A 13,983-nucleotide genomic window follows, 5' to 3' on the forward strand; every position below is an offset into this window, starting at 1 on the left:
ACCCCTAACAGTCCTCACTAGGCTTCATATAACTGAATCCACATGTCCATCCTTCCTATCCTCACATAACACACACGTCTACCCCGTTCCACAACCAACTTGGTACTCCCCGCTCTACAGTTCACCGTCTCATTATATCTCACGTACATGTAATAGTTTCCATTAGTTGCATCAGCCTGTCAACTGCGCCGCGGCTTTGCGTTCGTTATCAGTCTACCATCTGCACTATGGCGTCAGACTGTAACACGTTATGTCTCTTGGTAACTTCCCCTAGTTACATCCACCCCTGCTTTTTTTTGTGTGTTTTCAACCACAAACAACGCCTGGCAGGTGCACTCCTCCAAAGTCAATCGCACAGTCGTAAAAAAAAATTTATTGTTCCACTCACTGTCCACGACGTTCCATTCGTATACAATTGACAGTTATACCTATTTCACATATTAACTGTGTCTACATCATCTTCCTGAGACACAAAACAGTTCTAGAATTCACATCCACCTTTTTTCGTTTGGTGCCTTCACCAGTTCACTTTTATGACTTTTTGAACAGTCTGTTTTCATACCAGCGCGACCATGAAAGAATTGATGGTTGCTGACAAAAAATTTCGTATTCTTTCTGTTTCTCAAACTTCTCCGCGGACCACTTATCTGATGGTCTACTGTCTCTCTGCTTTTGGAGGGACCGGGATCCTCATTGTTGCCGGTATCCTCCCCTTGCGTATCGCTGTTGTTCTGTTGATGGTGATATGGTTCCGGAATGGGTATGTGAATCTCCGTTATAACTTCCGGTTCCCTAATTGTCTTGGGTTTCTCTGTGTGTAACTGCTCTTCTTGCCTATTCCAATATTTCTTTAATTGAGCAATATTCGCCCACCGATCCGGTTTGGCGTGATCGATGGGTCTTATCTTAAAGGGGCCACCTGCTACTTTAGGCATCTCCACGACTTGCCATATCTCCTGTCCCCAGAGATCGTGGATTTTGTTTCTGCCTAACGGGTGGCTACGCAGTAATACCCTGTCATTCAGTTTGAGTGGCGGGTCCTTCGTCTGTATCGGCGGTTCCCTTCGCCGAGATTCATGTTCTAGTCTTTCCTGTACTACCCTGTACATTTCTCTAATTCTTCTCATATGTTCATTCACATATTCCAGTGCGGTGTATGAGCCAGTCATACTCTCCCTTTTTCCTAGGAACAAATCAAGAGGGAGTCGAGCCTCTCGTCCGAACAGCAACATGTATGGCGAAAAGCCGGTTGTGGCATGTGGTGTGCAGTTGTATAGATATACCAACTCTGGGAGAAAATCAGGCCAACGTTTTTTCTGTTCAGGTTCTAGCGTACGCAGCAAATCATGCATGCTGCGGTTGAACCGTTCGCACTGTCCGTTTCCTTTCGGATTAAATGTGGTTGTTCTGGATTTGTTGATCCCGTAGTGACTGCACAGTTGGTTAATTACTTCTGACTCAAAGGCCCTTCCTTGGTCAGAGTGTAATTGTCTTGGTATGCCATATTTGATGAACCAATGTTCTAATAAGACCTTTGCCACTGTTTTGGCAGTCTGATCTCGTGTGGGCACCGCCACAGTCCATTTGGTGAATACATCAGTCATTACCAACACATGTTCCGTCCCATCCGATGATTGCTCCAACGACGTAAAGTCCATAGCCACAATCTCTAGTGGTTTTGTCGCCAGTAGGTGTCCTGATGGCTGTCTCATTTTGACAACTGGCATTTTCGCATGCTGACACCTCACACAAGCCTCACAATGGCGTTTGACCTCCATTTCCATATTGGGCCAGTAACACCTCCGTCGTAGTATTTTGTGCGTCCTGTCCTGACCCTGGTGTCCTGCCCTGTCATGTGCCAACCTTAGCACTTCTTCTCGTAATTGTCCCGGCACCACCACCTGGTGTATTGTGCCATCAATTTGGTCATGAATTCTCCGCATGAGAACACCATCCTTTATACTGAGACGGTTCCACTGACTCAGTATTTTCTTTGTTTCTCGACCAAATTGTTCTCTTTCCCTTCTTCCTGGGAATTTTTGTTCCTGGACGTGTTTCAACAGCGGCTGTAGGCCACTATCCGTTCTCTGGGCATCTCTTATCTGTTTATTATTAAGGCAATTAAAATCACTAATGTCCATATGTCCGGGCTCTGTGGATATGTGTTCCACGCCGGTCTGTCCGTTTTGCATCACTTGCACCCCGTGAGGGATGTCTGTTGACGCTCTGACCTCACATATTCCTGTCAGCGTTTCTTCCTCATCGCCCGGTCTTTCGTATGGATTCCTTGATAAAGCGTCCGCATTGCCATTGGACCGCCCCGGGCGATATTTTATCTGTAGGTCAGAGAGTGCCAATTCTGCTGCCCATCGCTGTTCGATGGATCCCAGCCTTGCTGTAATTTGAAGTTCTTTTTCAATATCTGATAATTTCTCTTCAAGTCTTGTTTGAGACTCTTTCATTTCTTCTGGTTTGCCAACACTGTTCTTTTGTCTACTATTTTTATTTACTTCTTCCGATAACCGACACTCTAAAGATAAACATTTCTCCTGTGCTTTTAATTTGCATGAACTTTTCCTATCCAGTTTCCTGGTTAGACTTTGAATTCCTTTATTATGTCTACCACTTTTCTTCTTATCATCATTTTTCTCTACCAACAAATTGTTTACTTGAAACTTTTCAACATTCAAGTTCATTTCACAGTTCATTTTTTTTATTTGTTGTGTTTTACCTTTCTTTTTCTCCTTACTGTGTTTCTTTGTCATTTTATTTACCAAGTCATAACCTCGCCGCTCTGTAGCCTTGTCTTGCCTTATAGAGGGCGCTCGTTTCACCGGACAGAACCGTGCCATATGTCCGGGTTGTGAACAAGACAAACAAATTGGTCGACCGTCTGCCGTCCATTGGAGTGATGGCTTGGCAGGACGCGGCCGTCCAACCCGTCCCTGTTTTGTACCGTTCTTTTCCTGATTCTCAGCTGTTGACCTGCTTTCCAACCACTTCAAGCGTTGGTCAACCTTCTCTAGGTGGGCCAACAGTTGAGCCATCATGGTCTCCATCGTGTCGGCCCCTGTGGGTGGGGATTGTCTCTGTTCAGGCACAGAGACTTTGTCCACCGAACAGTTCGATTGGTCCTCATCCTCGGACCTGCGGATCGCTGAGTTCCTGACCTGAAGGAAGGTCAACTGCTGGTCTCTGTGGACCTCCTCTTTCAACTCTCTCTTTAAGATCGGGGTTGCTAGCCCCTCGATGAAATGGTCCCTCAGTAGGCGTACATCAATATCCGGTGATTTGCCCTTTACCAAATCAAAGGCCCTGTTCATCCTGTGTGAGTACTCCATCACACTCTCCGCCATTCTCTGCTTTAAGCCCACGAATCCCGATAGCAGTTGCACTCCCGACCGTCTCTCCCCAAAGGTCTCCATAATCAGATCCAGCACCTTATCTGGATCTGATTGGACGGTCCTATCGTGGCACTTAACCTCTGCCCTAACCGTTTCACCTATACTGCCCATCAGCAGTCTTAATCTTTCCTCTGGTGACATATGTCTCGAGGCCCAGGCCGCTTTGACCTCTTCACTGAACCTGTTGGTTAAAGTTGGGTCTCCGTCCCCGTAAAATTTGTTAATATGGGACTCTCTGGGTAGGACCACTATATGGGTCTGCTTCTCGTCCAGAGTAGACATTTTCTTCCTTAAGTACTAAAAAAAAGAGAGTTCTTTCTTACCGTGTGTGTATGAAAAATTTTTCCTCGTTCCTCAATTTTCACAGTTCCTGAATGTCCGAATTCACACACACACTAAACACAGTTATGCACAAGGTTGACTATAGGTGCCTTAAACGGCAAGTCTAGTTGAATTCATCCTGTCCGACGACGCCAAATGTGACCTAGGCTACTCGCAGCGCCAAATGTGACCCTGCTCGCAGCGCCAATTGTGACGAGCGAACATTTATCCTGCCGACAACGCCAATTGTAACGAGCCAACAGTTACCATGCTCGCAACGCCACATGTAATGAGACCTAATTGCCTGTAGTGCCACGTGTTAACGAGTTTAACCACTCATTCTAGACAACATTGACCACAGTATAGATACTCAAGATGCAGGTTCGCTATTGATCCTTTATTACATGAATCAAGAAATGCTTCATAATAACACAATAAATCAACAGGAATGCTTCTCAATAATAGTCTGAATCAACTGACCCCTAACAGTCCTCACTAGGCTTCATATAACTGAATCCACATGTCCATCCTTCCTATCCTCACATAACACACACGTCTACCCCGTTCCACAACCAACTTGGTACTCCCCGCTCTACAGTTCACCGTCTCATTATATCTCACGTACATGTAATAGTTTCCATTAGTTGCATCAGCCTGTCAACTGCGCCGCGGCTTTGCGTTCGTTATCAGTCTACCATCTGCACTATGGCGTCAGACTGTAACACGTTATGTCTCTTGGTAACTTCCCCTAGTTACATATATATATATAATATTAAGTTTGAACATTAATGTTCGACCAATTCACTTTTTCTGATAAGATTTATAAAAAACATGACTCCTAAGTGCTGAAGATTCTGCTGAATTTATTGAGGTTTTAATAGATCCACTACATTCGTTATTTAAACGATTAGATGATTATTCAAATAATGGTGACATTGTTGATTCAAGAGTGTGTATTCGTGGGCTTTAGCTAGTGCATACCTATGAAATAATCCAAATATAGTAAGGGATGAATTGTTGTAAGTTACCAAGCAAACTAATATAGTGAGTGTTATGAGGGGCTCACACAAGTAGACACAGATGTACAAAAAATTAAAGAATTCACTTCAACTGAAATATAGTTGATTTTGTTCCCACATTATATTAATTCTAAAGAATGAATCAAACTCACTCAACAATAAAGATACAATTCTTAAAAAAAGGAAAAAAAAATATAAAATATTTTTTTCTATTTTTTTATGCCATCATTTTCGATTCTATGATGCTTTTAAAATATTAAGTAACGGGCAGCCTAGTCAATTCCTTGAAGTCCTCCATCCGAATTCGTCGGGGCCTTCCCCGCATCCTACCGCCTGTTACGAGTTCCGCATGAAGGCTTTTGATAGACAGCTTGATAGACAGCTCTTGGTACATGTCCATATGACCTGAGTTGTTTTGTTTTTACGATACTAAGCAGAGACGTTTCGCATTAATAATTATTCTAAGAAACCTCTACATTTCCTATTTGATCTATGCATGAGATTTCAAAGTCATCTTTCATGTCTGGCTTCTGGATCAGCAACTGATATTTTCCGAATGTGTAGTTTGCCTAATTTCCTATTTCCTTGGAAATCCCAATCTAGTGCCTGCCGGGCGATGTTGCTAGTTGGATTACAAAGATGCTTGAAAAAGTTTGTAATGAACAGACAAGTGGTGGGAACACGGGTAGCCTATATGATTACCTGTTTGTTATGCATATATTGTATTGTCGCATATATACAAACATCTTAAGTAACATGAAATAACACAATAATTAAACGCACTCACGAAGAAAATTTACATGAGACTTAAAACTAAAGTATACATCTACAAACACCTTTTAAAACAGCTATACTTTACTTATCACTAAAAACTAAACCAAAACCAAAAATTGTTCTTGACGTAAAGAGACTTATACATGTTAATACAATCTTAACGTCTGAATAAACTTATGTAGAATATAAACTAAACAATACAAAATATATAAAAAAACATAAAAAAATAAAACAAGTGTAAGTTAAAACATTAATCTCAACTTACTAAACATAATCTTAACCGATAGCTAATGATAGGATACGTATTGTTAGGGCTAAATCTATGCTTAGTGAAGAAGTACAAGTAAAGGCACATAATGAAATGAAATACATCTCTATCTACCACCGTATCTTATTTAGAAGTAATTAATCTAACAACCTTACGCGATATAGAAGCAAAATTCAGATGTAATTAAAACACTAGGTAACCTGATACAGAAACACATATATAAGCTAACCATATAAAGCGTGCCTTATACAGCACGTACACAATATGTGTCATATGTCTATCCATAGCACTACATGGGTCATTGACCATCACATAAATGGTAAACAATGTGTTGTTTAAAACTTTACGGCTGTAGGCCTTGTTATTTTGTAATTAACTTCTCGTACTTGCCAGCTAGTATGGTTCAAACCAAATGTGTTTTTTTGTATTGAACTGGTAAATAAATAACTAGATAATTTACTTCTGTTATTTTTAAGATGTTTAAAATAGTCAACAATGAAGATGATAAACTACAACATGAAGGCTAACTTAAAGAAAAATATAGTCTACGTAACGTATGTTTGTTGTTGAGACACCTAGGCCTTCTCCCCAAATTAGACCTATTTATATAATTATTCGAGTTTGTTGAAAAGCTATCTTGTATATGGATATACAGTCAATTGAAGAAAGGTTCCAACAATAAGAGCACCATAATCTAATATTTGGCTATATTATGATGTATACAGTATCAACAAAAACTGACTGCAACATATTGGAACGTCGTTGACGTATAACGCTAAGAAAGGTGTTGATGCTGATGATCTTTGCATTGAGTTTTAAAAAGTAGCTCTAAGATTTCCAAGGTAGAAGGACATTAATTCTACCCCCTTCCCCCCTCCCGGAGTTTCTACCTCCTGGGGGAATTATCCCCTCCCTCCCCTGATAATTGCCCCCGCCCATTTAGGGTGAGTGTTAGGATAAGTCAGAGGTTAAGGGTTGGACTAGGATCAGACGTAGTGTTGTCAGAGTTTGGGTTAGATGTAGGTTTAGAATTAGGATTGATGTCGGGGCAGAGGCGTAGCGACCCTTCCCTGCGCCCGGGGACAAACTTTCGATTTGCACCACCCCTCGAACTTTTCATTTGCACCCCCCTCCTCAAACTTTCGATTTGCACCTCCCTCAAATTTTTCATTTGCACCTTCTCAAACTTTCAATTTGGCGCCCCCCCCCCCCTAAGGTCGGTACCCGGGGACATATGTCCCCCCGCCCCCCCCCCCCCCTCGGTACGCCTCTGTGTCGGGGTTAGGTTTAGTGTCTGGGTTTTTAGAATAGACTGGGGGTAATAGACGTGTGTGTGGGGGGGGGGGGGGAATAATGTCGGGTGGTATTTTAAGGGGGGTGGTTAATGTCCTAGACCACGCTTTCAGATCATATGTCACCATCGGATTTGCTTTTCTATATTAGTAAAACTAAAAATCGAAGATTGTGTACCAATGTTGTTGTTTTCTTAAGTTTTGCCAGGGACGCTATATAACCTGGTGCAGCCAATGGGCCTATCTGTACTTAGTTTGACAATATTATTAGTAAAAAAAATATTATTGCTGCATTATGGGTTCCATTGGTAGTTTAAAATCTTGAAGCGAGGTCTAAAAACAAATCGCTGCCATCTTTTTTTTTTGTAATCAATGGGAATCGTTTTTTTTTAAACATTTAGTTTAGTTTGGTAACGTCTCTCTCCATCACTAACGATATCTGTACTATGCTAAAAAGTATAACGTTTTTTTTTTCCTGAAACAATGTATTTAAAAGACGAGTAGGCCTACCTTTTAAATAAGTAGTTCGCACGTTTATATCATTTATAATAATAAATTACTCATCAAAATTTCACTGAATATAGCACACGTTATAGCACTCAATTAACTAGGTAAAGATGCAATTTTGTAAATACTAGTCTTTATAATTCTTCTAACGTATATATGTTCGGAAACATGTTAATCTAAATTATAAGGGGGCTTTGGTTTTATTGAAATATTGTAATCGTTTATTTATGTGAGTAATACTATTTTGAAAATTAAGATGGCTTTGCAAATTGACATTGCACATTCTGAACAATTTGAAATAAGCGTCGTTATATATATTTTTAACCACCATTTCCAATAGGACATGCCATACAGCAGTTTACCATTCGTTTTGATATACATCCAAGGCGTTTATTTCTCATATAGGGTGTGAGTGGTTGAGGGTTCAAGTATCAGATATCAGGTTTTGTGAATCATATTAAGAATAATAGGAAAGTGATGCTTGCGGATAATAATTATAACGTTCATCATAACGTTCATGGTGCAGATGATGTAGAGTATGTAAGTATACTACACTTTTAAAAAAAGTCAAATTGCTTATCCTTTGCGAAAGATAATCAGAATATAAAACAGTAAATAGAATATGTTTTTGGCGATGTATTACTATTTACTTCGGTAAACAAAATAATCTTGTGTATATGATCTCCTATGTCCTATGACATGAAGCACATAACTGGCGTGTATGATATTTGTCGGATATGGTATATGTGGTGTAGTATTGTACATAGTTTCTTCACCTGTCACATATACATGGTTGTTGAGAATATACAATAGGAAGTGAAGAGCCCTCACACCACAACATAATATTATAGCAAATACACGCCCATTCTAAACCAATACAAATCATAACACACGACAACGGCGCAGACTTGGACAAAAATCAGGCACGCTTCACTGATTACTGCCATTAGCTATTTATAAAGACGAAACCAACAACGAAACATAAGACACATATCTAAAATTCACAACTAAATTAAAAGACGAACAGTGAGAACAAATTCAGCGACCCTCTAACCATGCAAGACTTAGGTAAAAACAATCGATGGCTTAAAATTAATCAAAGCATCTAGACAAGACGGACTAACTAAAGAATTTCATCAAACTTTTAAAGATAATATTCTACAGCTACTATAGGCATACATGTCAGATAATAATTATGTTAATTGCGACATATTTCAGCAGTGCCTGCATTACACTTATACCAACGCCCAACACAGACAAATAAAACGACACAAAAGACCCAAATTATAGACCGATATCCAAACTTATGAGCGACTTTAAACTATTATAGACTAAACAAAAACCAATAGAAGTCAGTAAAGTAGATCCCTATAATGGAGACCAACAATATATCATCACATGAAGAAACAACCAAAATACAGCCATTTAAACTAATGTATCGACATTTTTGTACAATAAAAAGTTAATATATTTGTCAGCCTTTTTAAAATAATTTTAGTTTTTTTTTTCGTTTAAAAGTAATTAAGCATGGCTTTCTTCATGTACAAATAATATAATGCATTGTATACACAGAAAAAAAATAGTAAATTAGTTTGACGAATCTTATTCATAAAACAAGTCATGTAAAACTATTTTTATATAATAAGTACATGAATTAATTGAAGATTTATGAACAATTGATAAATGTCGTCATTTAAGGTTGAGGATCTGGTCTTTTGTGAGTCATCAAAAAAGCATGATGTGATTTATGGATGCCCCTGAAATCAGTAGTAAAAATAAACTTAAAGGACCCGCCCCACTTTATTGTGCTTAGGTTAATATATATATATATATATATATATATATATATATATATATATATATATATATATATATATATATATATATATATATATATTATACTTGTTTTTGTTTTTTTGTTTTTGCCTCAGACATGTAATTTACAGCGTCAGTTTGCCTTGTCATGTTCGCTTGAGTATTAAAGTTTTTATCATCGGCTTGTGAGGACTGATACAGATTAATAATCATAATACTTCCTTCTGACTCTCATTCATTTTAGATGGTTTACATAATACAAAACGCCTAATTACAATTTTGTTTTTACACGTGAAAATGAAAATGTGTAATTTAATGATGATTCAATGGATTGGTTTTGGGGGGTTTGGGCTTTTAAGTATAGATGAAAGAAATTTGGGATTTAAAAAAAAAAAAACATTGTAAACATTATAAGAAGCCGGAATATTTTCGGTACAATCAAACACTTCAAACATTCTTCATTTTCAAACATATCTATAGCTGTTCTTCCACATGTTTAAATCAATTTATTTTAAATGTATTGATGAAATACACATACATAAATACGATTTTTTTTACCAGCCAACAACCGTGATGCTGCAATTTGACGCCAAAGTTGAAAGTTTAAAAAAAATGTTTACCATTAAAATGTGTATTAAATGATTTAAATTTGTAAATTTTAAATTACCAGGGGAGGCTACACAACTAGATACTTTAAAGTATGTAAAATATATACTCTATAGATTACACACAAAGAAACATGCAAAGCATTATTACTCATATTATTGTTAATAACATCTTTTAGAAATAAGTAATTTTTTACAATTCGTATACTTTGCAAAAATTAAAGTTCTTCCTAAATTAAAAATCGATAACCTGTATTTTTATAAGGTAAAATAAAATCTATTATAGACAAATTTTTCTTGGTTTGCGTTATTTTCTAATTCTTCAGCTATATATGTGGAAAATCAATAATTTAGATTAAAAGTTTTTTTCTTGTACTTTACATCAGATCAAAGTTTACAATATAGCATAGGACTAGACCAGGGGCCGGCAACCTTTTGAGACGAAATAGCCAAACGTTACAATTTTCAAAAATTCACAGTTATTAAAGAGCCACTAACATTTTTATTTTAATATTTGATTAGGACTAGGTAAATAAATGTGATTTGTTATTAAAAATAAATAGCTATAAATATGAAATAATAATTATTCATATAAAAACATACACATGTTTCGCAATAATAATGAGTTTAGTAATCAAATAATGTAACTATAGGACTATCCCAATCCACTTAAGAAGAGTTAACTTTTTTTTCTTTCTTTAAAGTAAAGACATCACCGGCAGGGGACGTGTCTGCCATTAGCCAGTCAGGCCTCAACACCGCTAACTTTGATTAACTGGCTTGACTATCGGTTTGATAACAGTGTATCGGTCGCTTCTGTCCTTTTGTTCTCATCAGGCCTATCTTCCACCCCACAGAGCCTAGGGTAAAATCGTACCCCACCGTCCTGTACCCGGCTCAACAGTAGGAAGCTAATAGCTTAAAAGACATCTACGTCACTCAGGTCAAATTAATGATAATTTACTCATAGGGAAATGAATTCTGAATAAAATAACATTTTTGTTTTATCTTTGTGATGTTCGGAAACATTTCCCAGCTAACCACTTCAAATACTTTATACAACATATTTGACATATTTTTGTATATACTTATACATCTGTTACAGCATATGTAATATTATAATACATATTTATTTAATATGCTATATTTACACGCCAAAGTTGGAATTTAAAACAAAAAATGTTGTCTACTTTTAAAATGTGCATTTTTTGCTTCTGTTTCTAAATTTTAAACTACCAAGGGTATACAATTATTCCTTTACGTAATTATATATATTCTTTTTTTTTATTAAAAATAAATATATTTATGGGTGACCCGTCAAAAGAGCGCACGACAAAAGATCGCCGACATAGCAGCGTCGACATAAGAGCGCACTAATTTGCCGACAAAAGAGAGCCGACATAAGAGCGCAAACTAAAGATCGAAAAACAAAATTTAATTAATAGGAACAAGAAAATTAACTCAGATCAGAAAGCATTGTTTGATGTTAATTCTTTATTGTTAAATTGAAAAACTAAAAGTTCAGTTTTTTTTATAACTAAACATCTGGTATTGACGATTGATATTATCCATTGTTCCGAGCATCATCATTCTGTAAGCGTCAGTCGGTCCGGAATCCACAAGACGAAATTTACTTTGTGGTTTGTGTTTGATTTATGTTACATACTTAGCTTAGTGTATAGCCTGTATTGATAATTGTGTTATTTATCCTTGGGACTATATGATAATTATTATGAGAAGGCAAGGCTTTCGAACAGGCAAAGAGGCAGTGACCTAATTATAAGTTAGGGTTTTTACAGCAGAATGTAAGAGATGAAACGCTAATCTTCTATTTTTATCGGCGTTGTTTTATACACATGAATATATTGTGATCATACTGTGATATATCATCTGCATAATTATTAAGATAAAGAAATTGTTTACATTTTGTATATTTAATTAGTATGATTACTATTTTTTAACAAGTTGGAAAACTCACATAGTTTCAAATATGTAGCTTCTTTATTTTAGAAAAGTAGGTCTACCTTCAATATATTAAAATAAATTAACCTTTCTTACAATGCTCCACCGTTTTCTCGTAAACATAAATCTTAATTCTTCTATACAACACAGCAATGTTGCACTTGATAAATGTGTATTATATTGGCTTAATTTTGTTGCTTTTCATATTATAGTTTAAACACATAAGGGAAACAACTTTAACTATGATATGAAATTAATAAATAAACCAAAGCCCCATTTGAAATATAAAATTTATGTAAATCCTTGTTTATTTTGTTTATTTTCTATAAATATTAATATATAATTTATGTAAACATTTTGTTTGCTTTTAAAATTCTATTGATATTAATAGAAAATATACTCTTAATTAAATTACAAAACCCTTAATTATGTAAGTTAACTTTGAGTATATAAAATGAATTCATTTTATTTTATCACTGCCAATTCACTTTAGGTTTGCTTCTCAAAATATTTATTCAAGATTTCTTCTGTAGTATAGAATTTTTTTTTTTCACTTGGAGCCTGCAGTTTTGAAAGATGGAAGCAGTCCATAATTTTTTTAAAGGCGCTTTACCTAAATATTTGATGAACTTACCGATCCCTAAGACCTTTGGCGGCTTTGCCAATTTATCCGGTGAAGATTGGTCCAACTTGACACCATTTTTACTTTCAGTTATTTTGGTTTTCTACATGGGATCCAAAACTTAGTTTGGTCGTAAAAAAGCAATACTTAAACCCAAGGTAAATCATAGTATCCAGAAGGAAGATTCCAAGGTAGTTAGACAAATGGACATTGAGGACATTGGAGACAAGATTGCCTTCTGTAGATGCTGGAGGTCAAAAAAGTTTCCCTTATGTGATGGATCCCACAACAAGCATAATGATGAAACAAGAGATAATGTTGGACCATTGTTGCTTAGACGTGCTGGTGATGAATGAAGAAACTCTCAGAAATCAGCTGACTCTTACACACCATGAGGGCAGTTTTATCTACCAGTTTTATTTTGTTCAAAAGATTCTCCTGTTACTCCTATTAGAATTAACATTTAACTCCCCCCTCCCCTGCACTGTAGAATTATTTTATGGAAACTATTTATACACTTTTGTTAACATTATAAAAATTTAAATCAATGCTATTATATTCTTAGTGATGAAACTACAAAAATTAACTTGTTAAAATAATGTAAATGAAAAACTATTTTTGTTCGGAAAAATATAACATTTTTTTTTATTGTCTAGATCTATATGTTAAAATTGAAATGTTGATGATCTCAGAAAACTTGAAGATTCAAATGTATTGTAATGTAAGACAAGTGAAAATAAACGAATCAGTTTTTGCTATTTGTTAGTATGTATGAATATTTTATTGATGTTAGATATTCGGAGTCCGTTCTTTTTTTTCTTACATCATGTTTACTGGAGCTGGTTATTTTGAATAATATAATTCATATAAAAATGTTAAAATTTGAACTGTTATTTCCCTTGAAGCAATTCTTCCAGATACCAATGTGATGCATTCTTTGTTACATGCTGTAGAGTTTGTGAGAAAATTTGTCATGTTATGCCTTTAGAAACTTCTTTTCATACAAAATATTACTACTGTAATCTCAGTGCTGTATGTCCTCACTTTGATACTGCTTTGTTATAAACATTAATTATAGGATATATCAATACCAAAACTTTTCTTACTTTTAAATGCTGATGCATTGAAAGCTGTAGTTAAATCTGATATTTTCACTTTTTAAAAAAGATGTTCTAGAATTTGGTAGGCAGGCTTGTTTTAATTAAAAATAATGAATATGTAAACTAAAAAGTGTGTGTTTTAGACCTCATTAGCTATCCAGTTACGTATTATGTAGATTTATCATTATTACTGAAATAAAAATAAGTTTCTACTAGAGCTTATAAAAGGGCATTAATTCTGAGCTGGACTTATCCAGACTCTTTGAAGTGTAATGTCCCTTCTTTAATATACCT

At 36.0% G+C, this 13,983-nt stretch overlaps 1 pseudogene; it reads left to right on the top strand.

Annotated features, from left to right (window-relative positions):
- LOC131947598 (nucleolar protein 56-like) overlaps positions 1–13,983 on the top strand; it is a 29,087-nt pseudogene that overhangs the window by 4,643 nt on the left and 10,461 nt on the right.

This window comes from Physella acuta, unplaced genomic scaffold (assembly GCF_028476545.2).
Source record: "Physella acuta isolate Inbredline_101_S28 unplaced genomic scaffold, ASM2847654v3 ptg000600l, whole genome shotgun sequence".
Taxonomy (NCBI): domain Eukaryota; kingdom Metazoa; phylum Mollusca; class Gastropoda; family Physidae; genus Physella; species Physella acuta.